Source organism: Marmota marmota, unplaced genomic scaffold (assembly GCF_001458135.2).
Source record: "Marmota marmota marmota unplaced genomic scaffold, marMar, whole genome shotgun sequence".
In the NCBI taxonomy this organism is placed as follows: Eukaryota; Metazoa; Chordata; class Mammalia; order Rodentia; family Sciuridae; genus Marmota; species Marmota marmota.
This window is the reverse complement of record NW_026000005.1, coordinates 42,809,776-42,824,446: the sequence shown is the minus strand read 5'-3', so window position 1 is coordinate 42,824,446 and position 14,671 is coordinate 42,809,776.

Here is a 14,671-nt window from a genome sequence, read left to right as displayed (position 1 = left end):
ACCCCCTGCCAAAAAAAAGTAGAATATTAAAACCTACTTGGAAAAAATTAGATAACAAAAAAAAACTATTAAAATGTTTCAGAAATTCTTATAATGTGTGGTTTTTCACTGGTTTAAAAGAAGAATGTAGAATTAAGACTTTATCATGATTGAGTTCATTCTGAGCCAATGAGAAAAAGTCCTATCAGTAATAAGGTATTACCATAACTACAAATAGAGCAATGCTTTTGCAAGAAAACCTGCCATACTTAATTATCCTGACATGATTATGGACATTATTATAATTGCATATCAATTTTCACTAATCAACTCTCAATTAATCTAATGGAGCTGAGAAGAGCTGTTATAACAATAAAATAATTATGTTACTCTGCAGGTATTTTAATATAATTTATTGCTTAAACTCCTGCCCCTACATCAACCATTCCCTGATTTCCAATCATACCATAAATAGAGTGTTTTATTTCCTATATTGGGGCATTAAACCAATAAAACTTCATTCTTTCTTCGTGCATTGTTTAAAGTTTTTCCTAACGAGATAGAAGATGAATGAGCCTTCTTCTCTCTGCCCTGGTTCCATCAGATCTGTTTGGGATGTAGAATCAGTTAGTCAAAGGCTCTCTCTTGGAGCTTCAGCTCAGGAGAACCTGGAGGGGTTTGTGGTCGTAAGTCCTCTGGACACCAGAAATGGCAGTGCCTCATAAGAGAGGGAGGGTTCCTGCTCCACAGATTAGCTACGGAAAGGACAGCCTTGGCTTGAACAACTCAAAAGATACCCTGTGCTTTAGCATAACCCTTGATTCTCTTGTCTTGCTAAGTCTGAGTCTTCAGAATTGGATTTTATTTTCCTACAATTCATTATTTTAGTTGATTTTAAAATTATTACTTCACTCCTTTAACACCCTGTAAGATATCACTATTACCACCAGCATGATCTCTACTATCTAATTGTAATAATCCACTTAGAGCATTTATCCAAATTTGGAACACAATCAACTCTCAGTACAATTGTTATTTTAACTATTATTAGCTACCATCTGTTGACTGTCTACTATATGCCAGGCACTTTAGTCTTCATTTTACAAAAGAGGAGACAGAGGGTCAGAAAGTTAATTTTCCAAAACTTATATAGCTAGTGGGTAGAAGGATGAATAGTTTAAGTACATTATTCCTACTTCTGAATATTAATTGTCAGGTAGGGTATCATGGATATATCATTATCCATGGAAGAGCTGATTTTGTTTTTACCCGTGCATGTTGACATAAAGTTTTTATTGTTTAATTGATTATCTACACTCTAAAAATGAAAGTAATTATTTACTATCCACTTCAGAATTATTTTGAATGATATGTTTATTTCAGTTATTTACATTTTTTTTCACTTTAGGAAGTATTTTTTCTATTGAATGTGTTGGAAAAATCTTCCTTAATTTTGTTTTAACTCATTATGATCATTATCTAAAAATTAAATTGGGTTTACAGATATAGAATAACAGTAGGGTAACAGTAGATTATTGTTTTGAGAGTTCCTGTTTCTTTCAAATAATACATCTTAAATAAGCAGCTTATTTTAATAATCATTCCTTTAAAAATATTTTTCACATATGTAACTACCACTTCTATTTTTGTATCAACTAAACTTTTGATGCTTCTATGAGTACAATGAATAATTTTACTTCAACTCCCAAATCACATTTTCTGTGTGCCATTTGAGACCTCACGGGAGCCTTCCTAAACCACATATCCTAAAATCTGGCAGAATGTTTCATGAATATTAAATATGTGGTTTATGAAAAACTCATTTAGATAATGAATTCTTAGAAAAGAAAGAGCTATGAATATTCTTACTAGGAAAAAATGTGTAAAAGGGAACTTGCTTCAAAATCAGTCTGTGATGACAGCAGTAATAAATGACTCTTAGGCATTTTGGCTTAGCTTCCCTATCAACTTGTGGTCTGAAAGTGATTTTAGGACCTCCTTTGGGCACACATGAATACAGTACGCTCTCCCCCACACAACTGTGTCTCTGCCACTGCTTGCTAATAATTAAAATCCCTTCGAAGGGGCCTTTCCAACCACAATTAAACAAAACCTATTTAAAATGTAGAACTGTTGAGGAAACACTTCAGACTAAATTTCAGTTCAAGGCCAATGGGTCCATCTGGCCACCAGCAAATTGTAGTCCTGGAAGAGCGGCTCTGGTGGAGGGAGCCTGGAACAAAAGATGCAGTTGAAGTATTTGTGGAATTGTTGCTAAGGTTCTGCCCAAGTTGCTACAATAGGACTAGGCAAAATAGAAGCCCTGGAGTAGAGCAGGAAGTTTTGACATCCCCAGCAATTCAGATACCTCCACTTCACATGATTTGGAGTTTTCTTTTCTTTTTTTTTTTAATTTAGCATACCTGACTTCTAACAAAAGCATTTTCACTCTAAAGGATTTGTTATTTTGAAATTAACTATATAAAGACTGTCATATCTAATAAAGTTGAATATGTATCAGTGAAAAAGAATTTTTACAATTCTGTTTATTTTTCCATAGTTAGGGGGAGGTCAGTGTCTACGTGACATCTCAGGTTTTAATACTGCTGATTATTCTTCAAATTGTATTTTGAAGTACTCAGAAAAGTTTCCTGTGTATTCCTAGAAGACGTCCTAAATATTAGCATTTGTTCTCTTATATGCCCTCTCACTTATGATATGTATACAGCTATATAGCATGTGTATACACACACACACACACACACAATGGTGACACATGTATATATGTATTAAATATAATATCTGTATATATATGACAATGGTTATATAAAAATGTGTGCATGTGTATATATATACAGAAAAAAACTATACATATGTATATATAAGCATATATATGTGTGTATATATATGTATATATACTTATACATATGCAAAGTGTGAAATGTATTGCCGTGGTTTGAATCTGTCCCCCAAAGTTCATGTGTGAGAAACTTAATTCCCATGCAGATTTTCAGAGGTGGGGCCTGCTAGGTGGTGTTCATATCATGAGGATTCCACTCTCTTGAATGGATGCCATTATCTCAGGATGAAGTGTGTTATTGTGGGCAAAGTTTTTTTATAAAAGCACTTTTTACTCTCTTTGCTGTCACTTTCTTGCCCATGTGATGCATCCTATAATATAAGAAAAAAAGGGCCCCCATAAGATGTGTCCTCTCAATCTTGGACTTCCCAAACTTCAGAACCATTCATCAAATCAATTTCTGTTTATTATAAACTACTTTTCTGTGTAATTGTGATATAGCAGCACAAAACAAACTAAGAATATTGGTTCCAAGAAGTAGTGCCTGTTGCTTCAACATATACTTGAAAATATAGAAGGGGTTTTGGAACTGGATATTGGGTAGAGGCTGGAAGAACTTGGAGGAGCAGGATGGGAAAAAACCCTAGAGCCAAAGGCTGTGGATGGAGCATTAAGGGCAATTCTGGTGAGGATTCAGAAGAAGAGCCATAAGGATAGCCTGTAATCTTCCTAGGGATTGCTTGAGTAGTCTTGATCAGAATGTATGTAGAAATATGGGCAGTAGAAGCCACTCTGAGAAGGTCTCAGATAGAAATGAAGAATAGGTATTAGAAATTGGAGTAAAGGCCATCCTTGTTGTGCAGTTGCAAAAAACTTGACTAAATTGTGACAATGTTCCAGGACTTCATGGTAGGTGGAATTTAAGCAGGAACATGTTCAAAGTGCCACATATCTTCTTTTGCTTACAGTGAAATGAGAGAAAAGAGAACTAATTTAAAGATGGGATTAATAATAAAAAAGGGAAAAAGAATGGGAGGAGTTGGAAAACAGTGTGGTTATGTAAAGAATGGAAACACATGTTGAGGGAATCCTAAGTGTGTGACCAAGTAATCTTTTGCTGAGATGAAGAAGGATAGGTGGATGCCTGCTTCTTTGCAGAGATCTTTGAGGCAGCTGGGACCATTGAGGGCAATGTTTGCAGAGAAGACAACATGGGTCCTCATCATTCACTGCCCAGTGCCATCTTGGGACTCTGCTCCTGCCATTCTAATGCATTGCCCCTAAGCAAACCCAGACATTACTCAGTGGGTCCAGATATAACTTGTGCCTTGGGAGATTTGGGGTCCAACCACCACCCCTATATGACCATGAAAACAGGGGTGAAAGATTATTCTGGAATCTTATGGTTTAATGTTTTTTGCTCTGTTGGATTTCAGACTTCCTTGAGGCCTGTTACTCCTTTTTTTTCTTGCTTATCCCACATTGTGTTCTAGAAGCAGATAACTTGTGCTAATTTCGTGGGTTCACAGATGAAGGGAATTTGCCTCAGGATGGATTACTCTTACTTGTCTCTGATTTAAATGAAACCCTGGACTTTGTGTTTTTGAGTTGATGCTGGAACTAGTTACAACAGGGGTGGAGGGATATTGGGATGAAATGAATATATTTTGCATATGAAAAGGGCATAAATTTTAGGGGCCAGAGGTAGAAAGCTATAGTTGGAATGTGTCCCCAAAGTTCAAGTGTTGGAAAATTGATCCCCAATGCAACCATGTTTAACGGTAGGGCCTGCTGGGAGGTGTTCAGGTCATGAGGGCTCCAGTCATGAATAGATTGATGCTGTTATCTTGGGAGTGGGTTGGTTAGCACAGGAGAGATTTTTTTCAATAAAATGGAATTTAGTCCACACTTGCCCTTTCACTCTCTCTTCACCCATATGATGCCTCCCACCATGTTCAAGCAAGAATGCCCTCATCAGATGCAACACCTTCATGTTGGACTTCCCATTCTCCGAATCAACTTCTCTTCGTTATAAATTACCCAGTCTGTGGTATTTTGTTATAGAGCATAAAACAGACGAAGACAAATGTGTGTGTGTGTGTGTGTGTGTGTGTACACATAGATACATATTTTTCTGGTTCATTTTAATGTGTATTGCAGACAAGATGCCATTTTGCTTCAGCATATATTTTCTAAAAAGAACAGGAATTTGTTTTTTTTTAAGAAAAAGTTGTTAATCTAGTGCACTACTAGTGCAGGACAAATCTAGTGCACTACTTTTTTCCATTTTAAGTTGCCAATATCCAAGTGTCCTGGAGCTCAGTTTGAGGAAATATTGACAGCTGCTCTGGACCATATAAGAAGGAGAATGCAAATAAGGAGAATGCACACTTAATTATTAAAAAATAAAATGCAAATTTGCCCTATTTGTCCATTTAGGCTGCTGAAACAAAAAAATCTTAAAGGACTGAGTTACTTATAAACAACAAGAGACCCATTGCTCAAGTTTCTGGAAGCTGGGAAGTCCAAGATCAAGGTCCCATCAGAGTTGATGTCTGGGGAGAGGTTTCTGAATCACAGATGATACCTTCTCCCATAGTGGAAAGGCAAAAAGGGGCCAAGAAGCTCACACAAGCCTGATGAAGGCAGTAATTCCATTCATGAGGGCTCCCAAAGGCCCACCTCTTAATAGCAACACATTGGGAATTAGCTTTCAACACAAACATTCAGACCATAACAGACCCTTCATGAAGAACTACCACCATGACTCCTAACATTTCTTTCCTCGTGTGCACAAAAGAACAAGCCTCCCAACAAAATTAAATTCATTTGACTAAACAATAGCCCAAAGCCTTGAAATTAATAGATTGAATGAATATAACATAAGCCAAAAGGAAACAAGTTATCACAGAATAAGGAGAGGAGGAGGCTGGGAAGAGGTATGGCTTTAATAGACTGTGGTGGAAATTATTGTCACATAAATCTATAAAGCAATTTGTGGGCCTATTAGAAGTTTTTGTTTCTAATGTTTTTGGTACATAATGAGCAAGAAAGCATAGAAAATTGGAAAGTGCACAGAATAAAATTTCAGCTCTACCATGAGCTATGTGGCCTTGAGTAACCTCTGAAACTTAATTTTTCAACTGTAAGATGAAGGAATAACAATTATTTCTAAGGCCTCTTCCATTTAAGATTTTAAGATGTAGATAAAAGGAAATAATATGCTCTAAAAAATATCAAAGAAGACAATAAGATATGAAAATGTGATGAGAAATGGAGTTGCTGAGTCAAAGGTAAGGTTGTTTTAAGGTACAGATAAGGAATCAGTAATTTTGGGGGGCAGTGCTATGGATAGAACCCAGGGCCTCAGGTATGCTAGGCAAGCACTCTCTCCTGAGCTACATTCCCAAGCCATGGAATCACCATAATTTTTAAACATTTAAAACTCCATATGGAAAAAAATAAAAATAAAACTCCATATTTATTAAAGTTTTGATAATATATAATAATGGAAGGAATAAAATCTATAGTTTTGATATAGAAAGAGAAACCTGAATTACAGAAAATGGACTTTTCAAATTTAAACCCTGACTTAATATTTTATTTACAGATTTTTACCTTGAATTTTCTTGAGACTTATTTTCAGTGCACATAATCCATGGAGAAAAAATAATGAGAGAAAAGGCTTATTTTTCCAGTGCCATATTTGATCTTACAGAAATCCAACATGTTTTGTTTTCAAAGCCCTACTGATAAATAAATACATGAAATATTTTTAATGATTTATTTTTAATGAAATGGAAGAAATATAGGACATGTTACCCATTGAATAGTCTATAAAGCCCATGTGATTGATTTTAAAATGAAAATTTTTAAAGGCACTTTTAAAAGCAGTTTTTAGGTTTACAGAAAAATTGAAAGGAGCAAGGCACAGTGGTGCACGCAGCTTGGGAGGCTGAGGCAGGAGATCGCCAGTTCAAAGCCAGCCTCAGCAAAAATGAGACACTAAGCAACTCAGTGAGACCCTGTCTCTAAATAAAATACAAAATATACAAAATAGGGTTGGAGATGTGACTGACTCAGTGGTTGAGTGCCCCTGAGCTCAATCCCTGGTACCAAAAAAAGAAAAAAATTTTTGAGAGGAAAGTACAGAAACTTCCCATAAGTTCCCTGCCCACTTTATATGCACAACCTCCCCCAATATCAACATCCCCACTAGATTGTGACATTTGTTACAATTGATCAATCTACATTGACACATCATAATTACTGAAGGGTGAATTTTTTTGAGGGGTTTATAAAAACATCTCCTTTTGGTAAAATACTGGAAACAGCTGCATTTTCTGTAAGATGAGTCTCTATAAGCAACATCTTTCCTTGTCCTATAGAAAATACTTATAACATAAAATATGCACATCAATTAGACATGGCAAGTTATGTAGCCTCTTAGAAAGACTTGAGTTAGATTGGACCTTCTTTTGATTAATGGGCATTCTTTAAATGAACTAGTCCAGATTCTGCCCAGGAGCATAGTAGGGGTATCCCAGGGGAATGCAACAAACACATCTGAACACAGACTATCTATCTTCATCCCATCAAATACTGCTCTTTTGAGTAATAGGTTTTGAAGTACCCTTAAGATTGTAGTCATAAACTCAAGTGTCTAGAGGATCTGGGCAGGTGATATAAATGAGTCAAGTGGGCTGAGTTGAAGAAAGCATCTGAAGCCTAGTGGTGACAAATGGCACCTGACACTTTGGCCTTTGGTGTCAGGGAGATGATCTGAGTCACGGGTTATGGCAAACTAGCCATTGAAAGGGGCAGCTGCTTTTCAATTTTAGTGACTGAAGCCATGCAGAAATTGGGGGCCAGTACTCTCAAATCATCTGACTTTTAATTATTCACTGTTTTTATTTTCTTATTACCACATATTGACTGTACATATTAATGGGGTTTGTATTTCCACACAAATACACAGCATGCATTGATCATATCCAACCACCCTTCTTTAACTTCCCACCTGACACACCCTTCCCTAATCATGGCTATTCTACTTTGAGGGTCAACTTTTTCAGTTACTACATATGAGAAAGAACATGCAATGCTTCTCTTTCCATGTCTGGCTTATTGAACTAAACATACTATCCTTAAACCATCTGATCTTTAAAAAGGAACTAGAATTATCTCCTAATGTTTGATATTGACAACTAATTTTAAAATACCCTTTGGACCAATTACACAGAATACCTGAGGACCAACCATATCTGTCATCAGGCCATAGTTTGCAGTTTCTGATTTGAGTAAATAAGACAAATAATAATTAAGATAATACCTGCAAATGACCTCATTATTCCAAATTCTTACACTTCTAAACCAATCTTTATAAAACCTTAAAAATGCACTTGTTATATTACCAGAACAAACAGGAAACACTTAGGGATCTATGTAAAACCACAAAGTGTATTTCTGAATGTGTGAACTATATATTACCTGCTTCAAATTTAAATGAAGAGTTTGCTTAAAAAAAAAAAGCATATGCTGGATTTGCATTTATTTGGTCTCCTGTGTGTCCTAGGAACCTGACCTTTGCACAAGCACGACAATCCCCAGATGGTTCTCATACAGATATTAATGGAGTTTCTGCCATTGAGAATATGTAGGCTAGATGGTAATTTCATTGCCAGCCTTAACTTGGTATCTTCCCTATTCTCCAAGACAGAGATAGCTCTAATTTAAAGAGGGGCAAGTTTTGACTCCTTTGGTTCCCTGCTGGATTGGGTGATCCTGAACACAACTGTGCATTTGGGTCATTCAATTACATTGTTACAGGTTGATACCTTATAATGACAAATGTCTACCTCATTAGCTTCAAGTTTATGGTTCCAGTTAATGTCTTTATTTAGCTAATGTCTTAGTGGGTTATTTCCTCTTGGCTCCCTGCTGAGTATCAGTGTCATGTACCTGATCGGTGCCCAGTAAGTAATTTTTGATTGACTATTATAATGCATTAATTAGAACACCATCAACTAGGCCTAGCAGATCAACTGTCTGTGACTGAACTGAATAATCATTTACTTTAGCCCACTAGGCATTTTAGTTAAGCCAATAACTGGACTAATGTGTAGCTTTAGAAAATTATTGGATAACATTGACCAAATGAACCCATTCCTGTCACGACACACGACTAAACTGGTTAGGGTCACATCTAGTGAATTTGGGCTGACTAAATAAAGACACAGACACAGAAAGTACCTTTTCTTTGGGTTCAGTGACTACTCCTCAGCCATAGTTCCCACAAGGCGGGCAAGGCCGGCAAGAAAGAGAGAGCACACCTTGAACCCAGGTTTTATTGGAGAGAAGCCATTCAAATGAGGTAAGGGGTAGGGTTACAAAAACAAGTGGGTGTAATCCAGCCCCATCAGAAGATGCCCACTCCTGGAGAGCACCTCTCTTATCCAGCAGAGGTAAGGTCCAAACGCATTGCAATGGATGCAATACCTGTCTAGTACCTCTTTACCCAGGACTTAAAGGTGTGTACATAGCCCCTGTCCAGAGTGGCTCCTGACACATTCCCAAGTAATTAATATAATTTCTGACCTTGCCTGCTCTTAAATTCAGAGAGTAAACATATTACTAAAAGTATAAAGCTCATAATACACTCTTATTCAAGACAAAAGTAGCTTCCTAAGGGTGGAATAGATGATATGTCACATCTTGTAGACACTGGAAACATTAGCTGTAGAAAATGCTGCTGGACTGACATATCATACAGACAACTTTACATTTTAGCATGGCTAGGGAAAATCTCAACTGAAATGTAAATTGGCATTGTGCTTCAGCAAAAAATAAACCAAAATACAAACTGTCTTTTAAAAACATCGAGGTCAGGAAAAAGCAATAGAGCAATAAACCACCTATGTTTTCTTTCTTTCTTTTTTTTTTTTTTTGTACTGGGGATTAAACTCAGGGTGCTTTGCTTTAGAGCTACTACATCCTCAGCCCTTTTTATTTTTATTTATTTATTTTTTTAAATTTTGACACAATCTTGCTAAGTTGTTTGAGCTGGCCTCCAATTGCTGATCTTTCTGCCTTAGCCTCCTGAGTCCCTGGGATTAGAAGCATGTGCCACCATGACTGGCTAGATCTGTGTTTTCTATCTCATGTTCATATCTTGTAAATCACAGAATTGAATATGGAGCATGGTGTAAGAGATTATTCATCCCTTAGCATAGATCATAAATAGGCTATTTTTAAAGCCATTCCAAGCATTTTTAGACAAAAGCAATTTATGACCTCTGAGGCAACACTCTCCAGAAGATGAACAGTTTCTTGCACAACTTGCTCTTTTTTATTTTTTAGGTTTTTAGTTGTAGATGGACACAATAACCTTTATTTTATTTATTTATTTTTATGTGGTGCTGAGGATCAAACCCAGTGCCCCACATCTGTGAGCCAAGTGCTGCCAGTGAGCCACAATCCCAGCCCCACGAATTGCTCTTTTCCACCATTCTTATACTATTTTAGAATGCAATCAGGCTTGCAGTTCAGAACATTCAAGTATGCCATTGGATTCCTGGGCACAGTGATGGGTCTTGAATTCATCCTAGCAGAGGTGAAGTAACATTAAATTTGTCACTGCCTAGTCTAAGTCAGCAAGATGGCACTGCATAACATCTTTAGAAATATTAAGTCAAAAAGTCCTTGGGGAAGAAGGTGAAAAGAAGGTCAGTTACCAACATCAAATCAGGTTCCAGGTGTGATGACCCTTAATCACAGACTCTGTAAACCTGCAAGTCAGCAGAATGTTATTACATCTAGCTCCTAGAAAAAGCCAGATACTTTGGCAAATGCAACCCTACCTGCACACTGACAGATGTGTAGTCAGCATCATGTCCACAAACTAGAGACAGAGCAAGGGCAGGTCATTAAAAACAAAGTCTTACAGTTATAAATGGCCTCTCTTAAATTCTACTCCCCCACCCCAAGTTATTGACCTTTATTTTAATGTCTAAAAGATCCATGAATCTATTTTAACTTAGAGATGCAAATTAAACTTTGGTAACCAGGGTCCTAAAACTTGTATTTTAAAGAACTCCTGGAAAATTCAGTCTTCCATTTGCTAAAGAGCCAGAATAAAACACAGCAATTTTGCCAAAAATACAGTGGCAACTCTTCAAATAATTTTTTCCTACATAGTACACACAGAATTAGCTTAAGATAGAGTTAATGGAGTGATATAGAATTTGCATGTACTAATCTTTACTTTTGTCTTATGTTGGTGGAGTTGATGGTCTATCATCAATCAACTTTGATGTTCTTTTTTTTTTTTTTTTTCNTTTTTTTTTTTTTTTTTTTTGGTGGTGGTGCTGTGGATTGAACCCAGGTTGAACCAGAGCCTTGTACATGTGAGGTGAGCACACTACCAACTGAGCTATATCCTCAGCCCCAAATGATATATTCAATGCATTGTCAATGGTCGGATGAAATGTGTTGATCCTTATTTTAAAAAAGAGAATCCCCAAAGTAAATATGTGGGATTTCAGAAGGGCAGATTCTAGAAAACTGTGACAAAATATTATTTTAGAAATAGTTAGAAAAATAATTTCAATTGTGTTTATTGCAGGAATTAACTTTTTGTATAACTAGTGGTGGGAAACTGCTAAGATGCCTGTTATAGTTTGAATATGGGGTGTTGCTCCCAAAAGCTCATGTGTTGATGCAGCACTGCTCAGAGGTGAAATGAATAGATTATGAGAGCCATACCTAGTCAGTAAATTAATCTGTTTGATGGATTGATAATTTGAATGGATTACTGAGTGATAATTGGTAGGCAGGTGGGATGTGGATGGAGGAGGTAGATCACTGGGGTGTGCCGTGGGGCTTATATGCTTTGTCTCTGTGTTCTTGGACTCTCAGCCAGCTACCATGAACTGAGAAGCTTTCCTCCACCATGTTCTTCTGCCATGGTGTTTTTTTTCACCTCAGGTCCAGAGCAATGGAGTTGCCTCACCATGGACTGAACCTCTAACACTGGAAGGGAGCCCCAAATAAACTTTTCCTACCCCAATGTTTTTCTTGTCAGGTATTTTAGTCCCAGTAATGAAAAGCTGACTAACACAATAACTAATATATTTAAAGTTACCAACAATTAGAACTCATGAATAGGGGTATGGGAAGGAAAAATAATTAGGTTTTAGAAGTGTCCACTATGGGTCCAAAGCAGTCTCTGCAAATTCTTGACATGTGCCTAAACTGAAGGCTGACCCACCTCCAACAACTGTCACATAGACAACCTTGTAGGTCAAGGAACCCACAGCATGACAGCAGTGAAGGGTGGCTTATCCATTGCTTGCTGTGTTGTCTGCTGCTTGCTGAGCCTGCAGCAGACAGTCCATTCTGTGTGCTGCATCCATCTCAGTCCCCTGCATCAGTGTTGTGAACCTGGGGGATATGAGACTGTCAAAAACATACAGAGAATTGTCTCCTGCTTTTCTGTGATTAAAAAGTCTCTGACTGAGGGGAAAGGGATTGCTTAAGTGTCCCACCTGTTTACCTATCACTCAGGATTAAAATCCCAGTCAGTTTTGACTTTTACTGTTGTCCCTAACATCCAATCTGTTTTTACAACCCACTGTCTCCTCCTCTGAATTTCTTTTTCTACACCTGTTCCTTCCTCTTTATTTCTACCACCAATACCCTGATACCTCATGATCTCATTTGACTATTAAAACAGACTCCTAACTACTCCTACCCAAAGTTTCCATTTCATCCTATTTTCAAGAACTACCTATGTTGATCATGCCAAAGTCTCCTCATTATTGAAAAATAAGCCCCAGCATCTTGAGCTATATTCAAAAGCAGTTATGTGGGCCTGTAAGATTAGATAAAATTCAGTCCTACAGTTGAGTACTGAATGCCTGCTCTATACTGTGGTCCTAGATGCTCTGAAGGCTTCTCTAATAAAGACATTCCTCTTGCCCTCCAAGAGCCTGTACATGTCATTTCTCATAATGGCCATCATGATGGTAACTGTGTGTTTCATTTCTTCCATGGACACAACCTCATGTTCATTTACTCTAGTCCACATGGAATCTCTGCTTATATTTTTGACTTTCCTACCATTGTTCATACAGTCCCATTCCTAGTTAGTCTTCAGCTCCCTTTATTAAACACCTGTTTATTGCTCACCTAAAAACAACAGGCAACAGATAAAAAACAAATAAACATAAAATATCAACAGTGATATTTAAGAAAAATAACATAGATTAAGGAGAGAGTCAAATCCTTCAGCTTTTGCCTGCCTCTTCTGTAAGGATGAAATTCAGACAAGCTTTTGTGGTCCTTGAAGGGCTATGGAAAAGAATATTTTTACAAGACAGCCCCTGGGAAAAACAGAAAGATGGTATAACTTGGGAGGAGGCACGGAAATTAGCCAAACATTGAACCTTTCCCAGTAAATCCTTTCCCAGTAACAATGGGCTTTGGGGGAAAAGCAAACTTTCATTCCTTCCTGGGTTCATCCCCAGCATCTCCACCAAAAGCAAACATTCATCCCTTCCCAAACACAATGGATCTTGAGGGGAAGAGGCAGATACTGAATTGCTGGGCCCTGGAATTTTACCATTTCCCATTGCCCATGAGTCCTGGAAGGAGAAAAGCAAATAGTGAAGCTCTGGGTAACAATGGATTCCAGAGGAAGAAGATGAGCTTTTCACAGTGACGCCGAGTACCGGGCTTTTTACAACTTCTTTCCTGACTGCCCAAACCTATGCATTTTGCCTCAGTCTCTAATGATTAATTCACCCTCGTTGCAAACTATAAAACTCTCTGTAATTGAGTCTCTCTGTAATTGAGGACCATTTTCCTACCCAGAAAATGAGCTCTTCCAGTACTTGATTGGTTGACTCCACTGTGGATTAAAGGAAAGCTTGCTGAGGTCTGCTTCAGTCCTGTTGTGTTTTCATAATGGTGCTGAAACCATGTTGGTTAGTTTTGCTTACAGTCCTTACCACTGTCTGCTAGGCTTGGTTCTGCAGTGGAGTGGGGGTGATGCAGAGGTAGAAGAGATGTGTAACTAATCCCAGTCAGAACCTATGGTTGAGCTCGAAAACAATAATGATGATGAAGATCACTAATATTTACTGAGCACAAATAATAGAAATATTATCTATTTAAAACATATAATAGATGCTATTATTTCCCATGTTATTGATACTTGAGACATGTAGGAGGTTAAATAAGTTGTCTACATTTACAGTGATGTTAAGAGGCAGAGCTGATTGGACCAAGGCAGTCCAGATCTAAGTTCTAAACTGATTGTCATTCTTTGAATTGGCTCACAGGATTTCAGGGTCTCATAGCAAAGATGGGAAAAGTGAATGCTGGTAGATGCCCCCAAATTTCCATGTCAATAAACTTAGCCTCCAATTTCCTCTCTTCTGTCCAAAACAAAAGTGATGTATCTAATGTGAAAGTTCAGCTGTGTCATTGACTTGACAGAATGGCTCCCACTACTGGAGAGGAATATCATTGTTACATATTTCTCTCTAAGGAAAGGTATGGGGTGGTGTTTATCTTAACAGTTTAAGAAAACTGGTGGTCAAATCTAAGCAACTAGTACAGAAGGCAGAGTCATTTAGTGACTTGTTTTATTAGCCATTATAGAGATAATCCTTTATTGGTTGCCGCTGATAAACTGCAAGGAAATTTGAGTTTTATCCACAGAAATCCCTTCTTGGGACTATTCCAGTGAAGTCAGTTCAGCTCAAGGATGCAAAAGAGAGAATGGTTAAATACACGGACTTTGGAGCCAGAGTTTGGAATCATGTCATCTGCTCTTTCAGCTTCATTAATCTTTGCTGTCTTATCTCCAGCAACCTCATCTGCAATTTG